Source organism: Panthera onca, chromosome E1, assembly GCF_046562875.1.
Source record: "Panthera onca isolate mPanOnc1 chromosome E1, mPanOnc1 haplotype 2, whole genome shotgun sequence".
Classification (NCBI taxonomy): Eukaryota; Metazoa; Chordata; class Mammalia; order Carnivora; family Felidae; genus Panthera; species Panthera onca.
The window spans coordinates 12,347,920-12,357,929 of NC_138352.1; positions in this window are offsets into that span (position 1 = coordinate 12,347,920).

Below are 10,010 nucleotides of genomic sequence, written 5' to 3' on the forward strand. Positions count from 1 at the left end.
CTCCCCCCCTCCCTCCCCTCCCCTGCCTATTTTTCTTCATCACCGCTAGCAAGGCATCACGTTTATTTGCTCCAAGAGAGCACCGACTGGCTGTCCCGTGCCCTGTGGGTCCCCTGGAGAATAGAACGGTGCCAGGCAGGGGCGTGGGGGCAGGTGGCCAAGGCACAACCGGGGGCATGCCGGTTCTGGGGCCCGCGCCGAAGGGCAGGTTGCGCACAGGCAGCGCGTGATGCCTGGGGAGCAGCTGAGCTTCCTTTGTCCCCTGTCCACCTGGTCCTTCTGCCAATTCCATCCCAGCCCCTTTCGTTCTGAGCGGACCGGTTCCTGCCACATCCTTCGGTGTTTCCTGGGAAGGCCCATCCATCCTCTCCCTTGAACTCACAGAAACCTGGATCTCCCTGATAGCAACGTGCACCACGCCTCCTCCAGACAGCCTCCCATGATTTCACCTGCTCCTCTGTTCCTCGCGCACCCACCGCTGGGAAGAGACACCCAGACAGACCCTCCCATGGATGCTTCCAGACTGATAATCGTTGTGGTCTGCCACCTCGCTGCCCTTGTTTGGCGATCCTGCCGACAACTCCCTGACTTCCCCCTTCCCCCTTCTCCTTCTCCGTCTGTTCTCCACTCTGGCTGCAGCACAGCTGGGACTCACCGTCCCCACGGCTCCCCTCCTCCTTTCCGCTTCCTCCCCGATTCCTCAACTGTCTCCAGGATCGGGGTGAGGGGGCCAATTCCAGGGCCCCCCAGCCGTCCCGGAGAGCATGGGCCTGTCTCGCCAGGCTTCGGTCACCCTCTTTATCCTCAGGCGCCCTTTCTTGGCTCCCTTGCCCTGCCGTGTCCCAACCTGGGTCAATAGAACCACCTGGACCCTGGGCAACTGGCTCGGCCTCTGAGTCTTAACTTTGTCATCTGTGAAATGGGCGCAAGGAGAGTACTGCCTTGTGGGGCCGTGAAGATGAAGAAGGCCCGCCTGCGAGACGGTGAGTGCGGGCTCCGTGCACGTGACCTGTAGTCAGTCTCCTTTGCCAGCCCCTACCCTGGGGGCTGTTTGCTCCCAGGTGGCATTTTGAGTCTTGCCCGGCGCGATGTTCTCAAGCCTTTGCTCTCGGGATGAGGAGCCCCAAAAGGAAAGGGTGGGTTGACTTGGACTGGGTTTCTGGCAACTTCAAAGTCTCCACGATTGTCTGGTCTATCTCTTCTCTCATCAACCGTTTACGAACGGGGCTATGGCTCCAAGCATGACTCAAATTCTTGCTGGAACACAGCCCGGCCCCACACTTTCTCTCCTCGGTGCCAGGCCTGCTGGGTGAACCCCACATATCGTTGGGCTCTGCTGACGTCATGGAAAATCTCAGCAGCTCACGCGCAGGACGTCCACTTGTCAATTGGCCGGAGACCTGACTGCCCAGGGCAAAAGCTTTGTGGTGCCACATCGTCCTTCCAAGAGACCAAGGGTCCTCTCCTCTGGCCTCTGAGGAGCGCTTTCCCTAGCCTCGTACTGGGGCAACCCAAGGCCAAGGCCTTGGGGAGGTGGAGGGCCGCTATTCTATTCATTCTGGGCACCTGTGCCCGGGGCTGAGCTACCCAGGTGGGAGGGAGGTTGGGGAAGCTCTCTGGGGCTTGTTCCCGGGTAGGGAGTAGAAATGACAAATGGCTCCCGCTGGGAACCCTGCCTGCCTTCCTGCCGGATCGTTTATCTTGGAGGCTAGTGATTTGCATACTGACGGTGGCTAGCGTGCCTCTCAGCTCACCTCCCCTGCTCAGCCCTCCCCTCTCCTCCCCTGCGCCCACTCTAGCACATCTCAGAGTGGGGCCGCCTGCCCCGCGGCCACCTTGAGTGGCGCCCTAAAGCCCTCGATCGCCGCCCCCACTGGCCCCGCAGGAAATGATCGCTTGGTTTCCAAAAGGCTCCCGTTGAAATCAGTCAAAGCTGCTGCTCTAAGGGGCAAGGGAGACCTTTCCTGGTCATCGGGGCTGAGAAGGGGGCCTGGGACAGATGACACTGAGCCCTCCCGTGTGGGTGTTCCGATAAAAACTGGGCCGGGAGGAGGAACGGGGAAGCCGAGGCCGCCCGCCTGCCCTTGTGCCGGGTGCCCCCTCTATATGTTCGGGTCTGGTGCTTACAGCTGCTCTGACGCCCCAATTCTGGTCCCAGGTAGAGGTGAGGCCTTGTCTGGGCAAACAGCCCGTGATTGGCAGCATTTGAATCCAGATCTGCTGACTCCCAAACCCATAGGTCCCAAGGAGGTGCCTGCACCCCAGGGGCATCAGGGGAGATGGGGGTGAGCCGTGGTGACCAGACAGGCCACCGCCTCACCTCCGGGGCTGTGACCGGGTCGAGGGCCGGCTGGACGCACTGGGCAGGGTGGCTGAGATCCAGGCCGCTTCCTCCTTCCCGCTGCTCCTGTGCTTCCTGATGACTTCACCCCCCCACCGGGCTGACACAACACATGCCCGGAGACTCCCAGGTCCTCCCAATTTGCAGGGCCGGTCAGGCCGGGCGTGGCACCTGGCCATGGCAACAGTCACTGGCCGTCCTGGTGGGTGAGTTCCTGATGGAGGGTGTGAGGCCAGTGTAGGGAGGTCCTGAGGGCTGGGGAGGGCCGGGCAGGGCTCTCTGGGAGGCCAGGTTCAGTGGGGCTGGGGTGTCCCGGGAGAGGTTTCCCAAATCAGAGACGAGGCTGCCCAGGGCACCCACGATGTGCCAATTTTGCCCAGGTCAGTCTTTTCTGGAACTCTCTCGCAAGCCTTAGCACGGAGGGAAGCCTCCCTCTGCATGATTGCAAGGGTTTTGGGGTCTCTTGTGGATTTCCCTCCTCTCCCGGTCCTCTGCCCTCAAGCTCTTTTTTTTCACACCATGCACTGCCCCGGATATATGGCTCAGCCCCCTGGAATGGGGTCGGGTGCCGGGTCGGGGAGCCGGGGTGTCTGAGGAAGTCTTGGCTTTCCCTCTTCCTGAACCATGAGGAATAGTGAGGGACCCGAGACAGGTGGTGGGAGTGGTCTGTCCCAAGTGCGGGCGACGAGGGTGCGCGGTATCACTAGGGATTTAAAAACAACAATAAAACCAGCAAAAGTTGGTCTGCTTTTTAACACCCGGCAACCCGCAATTCACAACCACGTCCCTGAAAAATATTTTCGCTGGTTTAGGTTCTGCGCAATTGTTTTCGCTTTGGGGTTTTAAAAATGCATCTGTAAGCTTCATCCCGGCACATTTTTTTGTGACTTAACTTTTGATAAACCCCGTATTCTCCGTGGGAGTCAGTTTGGAAAACCCCAGGCGTGCTGCTGGTTCCCAGCCCAGGGACGGCCACTCGTGTTCAATTTGGGGACATCGTTGTAGTTTGTAAGACTCTGGGATGGTTCAAGATCGCGCCGGGGGCGGTTTGTGAATCCAACCCCCCACAGAGTTCATGTATTTATGTTTTAATGTTTATGTATTTATTTTGAGAGAGAGCATGTGAGCGTGAGCAGCAGAGGGACAGAGGGAAAGAGAGAGAGAGGGAAAGGGAGAGGATCCCAAGCAGTCTCTGCGAAGCAGGCTCTGAGGGGCTCGGACTCACAAACCCGTGAGATCATGACCTGAGCGGAAATCAAGAGTCGGACACTTCACCGACCGAGCCACCCACGCGCCCCGCTTTGTCCTGCGTTTAAACAGCAGGTTTGGAGTAAACCTTGGCAATTCGGTGATCGCAGGGATGAAGAAAACAACTTGACTTGACTCAGTCCTCCTGGGTGACTCCATATAGTTTTTGTTTGTGTTTAAAATTTAAAGCAGTGACACAGTAGGAACTGGGACAAGATGTTGTTTACGTTTGGCAAGTACCCATTCCAGTGCACGTATGAAACGTCGCGCCGAATTTGAATGACTTTTCAAGGTGAAAACTTCTTCTTCTTTTAAAATGATCGCGTTGAAGCACAAATCAGGAAAAGAACGACGAGGACACATCCCATTTCTGTCTGAGTTGCTCGCAGCTGTTGTAACAAACTGCCAAAAATTCAGTGGCCTTGGGGCGCCTGGGTGGCTCCGTCGGTGAAGCGTCCAGACTCTTGATCTCGGCTCTGGTCATGATCTCACCGTTCGTGAGTTCGAGCCCCACATCAGGCTCTGCGTTGACCGTGTGGATCCTGCTTGGGATTCTGTCTCTGTCTTTCTCTGCCCCTCCTCTGCTCGCACAAGCAGCCTGGCTCGTGCTCTTTCTCTCTCTCTCTCTCTCTCTCTCAAAATAAATAAACATTAACATTTTATTTTAAAAAATATAGTGGCTTACTACAATACATGTCTGTCACCTTAGAGCTCTGGAGGCCGGAAGTCTGAAGTGGGCGTCACTGGCCGAAATCAAGGTGTTGACAGGCCCGCCCTCCCTGCGGAGGCTCCAGAAGAGGGCCCCTTGCCTTACCTTTCCCCTTTTCTAGGACCTGCTGCATTCCTTGGCTCCAGGCCCCTTCCAGCATCTTCAAAGCACTCCAGTCTCCTCTTCTGTTCTTTTTTTTTTTTTTTTTTTTTTAACGTTTATTTATTTTTGAGACAGAGAGAGACAGAGCATGAACGGGGGAGGGTCAGAGAGAGGGAGACACAGAATCGGAAACAGGCTCCAGGCTCTGAGCTGTCAGCACAGAGCCCGACTCGGGGCTCAAACTCACGGACCGTGAGATCATGACCTGAGCCGAAGTCGGACGCCCAACCGACCAAGCCACCCAGGCGCCCCTCCTCCTCTGTTCTTCTATAGCTTTTCTCCTCTCTCAAATCTGCCTCTGCCTCCCTCTTACAAGGACCCATGCAATCACTTTTAGGGCTCACCCGGCTAACCCAGGATCATCTCCCTGTCTCAAGATCCTTAACTTAGTCACGTTTGCAGAGGCCCTTCTCGCCATACATGGTAACCTTTACAGATTCTAGGGAGTAGGATGTTTTGGGGGGCTGTTTTTCAGCCTACCGCAGTTACCCAAAATCATTTTGTTGTCTGGCGTGGAGGGTTAAAAAATCACCCACTCCGCGTGGGCATTGAAGCCGTGTGTGTGTGTGTGGGGGGGGGGGCCCGTGGGCTTGATTGATTGGATGGTATGTGAAGGGCGAACGTGGGGCTGCTTATAGGGTTGTGCATCTGTCCCGCCCCAGGGTCAAGGATATTTGAGCTCAGCCCCTGTAGGACATTTACGATTTATTCTTAGGAAGTGTTCGTGGCACACAGTCTTTGCCACCTGACGTACATATACGTGTATAATATGGACTGACTCTGGTCCATGATTTACTGAAGACCTACTATTCGCAGGCAGTCTTCTAGAGATCTGGCAGCGAACACACAGACCATCCCTGTGCTTCTGGAGTTTCTATCCCATCCATCCGTATTTGTTTATCTGCCTCACATCTCCCTGAGGGCAGGCCCTTTAGTTGGTAATCAGGCACTACCCGGAAAGAGGGCTGGCACTCTTCTCGTTTATTAAGTGAGTTGAAGTCCTGTCGGGCCCATCTCTGAGAGGCACGAGTTTGGAGCTTTTCAAGTACAAATGTCCCAATAGGTGACGTATATGGATTTTCTCATCTCCACATCGTTTCTTGGGCCAATGCTGTTGTTTCTCCTTCACTGTTTGCTTAAAGTCTTAGGATTTGGGGGCACCTGGGTGGCTTAGTCGGTTAAGCGTCCGACTTCGGTTCCGGTCATGATCTCAGTGAGTTCGAGCCCCGCGTCGGGCTCTGTGCTGACCGCTCGGAGCCTGGAGCCTGCTTGGGATTCTGTGTCTCCCTCTCTCTCTCTCTGCCCCTCGGCCGCTTGCACTCTGTCTTTGTCTCTCTCAAAAATAAATAAACATGAGGGGCGCCTGGGTGGCGCAGTCGGTTAAGCGTCCGACTTCAGCCAGGTCACGATCTCACGTCCGTGAGTTCGAGCCCCGCGTCAGGCTCTGGGCTGATGGCTCAGAGCCTGGAGCCTGTTTCCGATTCTGTGTCTCCCTCTCTCTCTGTCCCTCCCCCGTTCATGCTCTGTCTCTCTCTGTCCCAAAATAAATAAACGTTGAAAAAAAAAAAAAAATAAATAAATAAATAAACATGAAAAAAAGAAGTCTTAGAATTCAGTGTCTATTGTGGATCTGAGGTGAATTTCTGAACAACTAAATCTGGAAGGTATAAAGATGATCCTTCCACGGTCGCTCACCATTTTGCCGAGACATGTATTAAGTACCATGAAATCTAACAGGACCCAAATCACTGGATACAAAAAACCTCCCTCTGGCTCTCTAACTTTACACTGCCTTCTCCTCCTCCTCCTCCTCCTTCTTCTTTTTTATGTTTATTTATTTATTTGAGAAAGAGAGAGAGCACATGTGGGGAGGGGCAGAGAGAGAGAGACAGGGAGAGAGAATCCCAAGCAGACTCCACGCTCAGTGTGGAGTCCGATGCGGGGCTCGATCCCCTGACTGTGAGATCATGACCTGAGCCGAAATCAAGAGTCGGACACTCAACCCACTGAGCCACCCAGGTGCCCCAACTCTGCCTTCCGATGCTCCCCCTTCCCTAAAGCCTCAACAAGGCACGGTGCTCCGGCATTCTCGGATTCCCGCCTCTCCCCACCCCCAGCCCTGCTCTCCGTAGAGACAGGAAGGCTAAGGAACCAGAGAGGCAGAAACTCGGCATCGCAGGGAACAGTGGCTCCGTTTTCAGGCAGGCGTTGGTCCCAGGGAGATGCAGCCTGCCACTTTAGATGAATTCGGGGATCTTTCTGATTCTCTTGTGACCCTGCCACAAAGGATCGGAGCATCATACTTCCGCTTTCCTAATCCAGTTCAGAATCTCAAAGCCAACGCCTCATGCCCCTTTAGTGAGGGGAGTAATCTAGGTTCTTGGAGTATGGTTCCGGCTGCCCTTGGGAGGAGCAGGGAGGAACAGAGGCCGGGATGGAATCCCTGAGTTAGTGATCGACAAGCCCAAGACAAGACACAGAGGAAAGGAAATGATGTTAAATAACACTCCCCCCGCCCACCCCCCTGCCCCCCACCTGCTGAAATGGACATAAATTCAGGCTGAGATTCCATCCTGGTGTTCTGATGATGCCAACCACAAGAACAAAGCTAAGGGAGATTTTTAAATGTCATCACCAGGCTCCTCTATGGAATTACAGCTTTATTATTTATTATGTAGTGTCAGGAACGTAGAATTCCTTATGCTCGGTGGTGCGGGCAGACTTTCAGCTCGGTCGTCCCGCTGGGCTCCACACCGCGTCACCGTGTCGGTTCCTAGAGGTGCCAGCAGCGCAAGGATAATTTTTAGAAAAAGATTTTTTAACGTTTAGTTATTTTTTGAGAGACAGAGAGTGAGCTGGGGAGGGGCAGAGAGAGAGGGAGACACAGAATGGGAAGCAGGCTCCAGGCTCTGAGCTGTCAGCACAGAGCCCGTCGCGGGGCTCGAACGCCTGAACCGTGAGATCGTGACCTGAGCCCAAGTCGGATGCTTAACCGACTGAGCCACCCAGGTGCCCCGAGAATTAAAAAAAAAAAAAAAAAAAAAATAGATGTCCTCTGGGATGTTGCCAGGCCAGAAAGAAAGATGCAGGGAGACTGGGATGCTGGGGGCTGCCTCCACCTGCTAAGATCAAGATTTGGGGGGCCACTGCCCGTTTACAAGTGGCTCCCTCTGGCAGGGTGGGAATTTGCTTGTGTATCTGTGAACTAAAAAAATAAAACGCACACACACACACACACTCCCCAAATAGGAGCCCAAATGTGTGTGGCCAGCTGGCAGAGGCTCCAGGCTGTAGCTGCCTCTCGATGTTGTTCCGGAGCCTGAACCCAGTGTCCCTGAGCCTCAGGCGGCTCCTCTGTGTCCTTGGGGGACAGAGGGGGGTGCACAGCGCCGGCCGATCTGGGCAGCCGCAGCCCAGCCGTATTTTTTACCTGTATGCCTGCCAAGCTGCCCTCCGCTTTCAGAATGGGGAAATTCAGACATCAACCCGAGCTTTCCAAGGAGTTTCAGTTCCACGTTTTCAGCCTGAGAGGAGGCATGCTGGCAGATTTCGCCCCTATGACGATGTGCGGGAAGTGGGCGAGGTGGCCAATGTCACTGCTTTCCAGCAACGACACTGGTCGTGTCAGGGGTTCAGGGCTCAACGGGGCGCTTCTGCTTTTTCCCAGAGAATCCTTTCTTCTTTCGAATTCGACCTTTTATTTTTTTGTTGTTTTAAATCTTTTGAATTAAAAATCATTAAAAGAATTTAACCTTTTATTTTTTTAATGTTTGTTTATTTTTGAGAGAGAGAGAACGAGCAGGGAGGGGCAGAGAGAGAGGGAGACACAGAATCCGAAGCAGGCTCCAGGCTCCGAGGTGTCAGCACAGAGCCTGGCACGGGACTCGAACCCACGGACCGCGAGATCATGACCCGAGCCGAAGTCGGATGCTCAACCGACTGAGCCCCCCAGGCGCCCCAAAATTTGACCTTTCAAACAAAGCTTTGACACTTGGTCATTGGAAGGAAGCCCTTCGGAAGAAGCCACCACACAACGTTAGCGTCGTGCCCCAAACACAGCGGCCACGTAAACTCAGTTCTGTAAGAAATATTCTGTTTAATTGATTTTCTAAAAAAAAAAAAAAAAAAAAAAAATCTATTCTGTTTCTGTGGGCCTGTCTATTGATCTGCAGCCCTACAGAAGTAATGAAGAAGCTTCGCGATCAATAAGGCCAAAGTGTATCTTACCCTGAATCTGCTTTGCCTGCCCGCCGGGGATGTGACCGGCCGGGTTCCCCAGACGGCATTGGGAGTGTGACCAGCCTTCTCCGTGACTGCTGAGATTTATTTCTGTTGGCATCCAAGGAACAGATGAAACCTGCCGACTTTCCTTGCTCTGAAAGCCGAGCAGCCCTAACACCAGGCGTCACGAAACACACAAGACCGCAACTTGCAAAGAAGAAAGGAAAGAACACCGGAACATTTGTTAACCTTAGTGCCTTAACTCCCCACCCCCCCACCCCCATTCATTAGGATAATATTTGACTCCTCAGCTCTTCAGCTGGTTTTCTTTCCTTTGTATTCTCTGCCCCCCCACCCCTCCAGATTGGTTTTACAGGTCTTAGAAGGTTCTTCTGCCTCCGTGGTGAGTACCCAGTACAGGTGGGTGCCACTGCAGGCTGATAACTCTGGGAACAGCTGACTTTGCTCTCTTAACCTCTAAAAACTAAGAACGTGGGAAGAGATAAGGGCCCCGCAGGAGCACACAAACGGCAGTCGGGAAACACAGCAGACACCATCCAGCAGCATTTGGCTGCAGAAAGGGGAGCTTCCTGAACCCGATAAGGAATCTTGGCGGCTGTTAATTTCAGAATTTATCGTTTGCATTTTGCCCTTAAACCAGAGGACGCCGCCGGAGGCGGATTCTGATCAGATGCTGCGCGAGCTCACTCTGCGGCTTTGAATGGATTTGGGAACAAGCCCTCTTCAGGGCTAGAGCTGTGCTTCCTGACCGCCACCCCCTCCAACGAGTTGGTAGGTACAGCTGGAAGGGGGGGGCGGCGTGAGGGGGTTGCAAAGTGATGCTGTCGAGGTCAGCGGGGACCGCATTTCGAAGAGCTCCGCTCAAGGGCACTGGGGAGCCATGGAGAGATTTTTATGAGGGGAGAGAAGTGACCAGATGTGTAGCTTTACAGCCATTACCGCCCACGGTGCAGGAGGGCAGTTCTCAGCCCCCTTCTGTGCGTGCGCATTGGAACGAGGAGAACGGATGGAGGTGGGCTCCAAGTTTTATATGTCGCCGCTCATTTCACACAGCAACCCTATCAGGGAGATCCTGTTATTCTCCCATTTTACAGATGAGGAAACCGAGGCACACGCAGAGGGTCCTGCACGACAGGGGAGCATCTATCTCGCGAACCACACTCTCCTGGTCAGGTGTGGAGTTGTATCCCTCCTCTCTCAGCGCCCCAGGAATGCATGCTGGATAGGAGGTCCCGGAGGGAGGATGTCTCGCATGGAGAGGGATAAATAACCCTGACGCCGTTCGAATTTGTATTCTAAAAAGCAAAT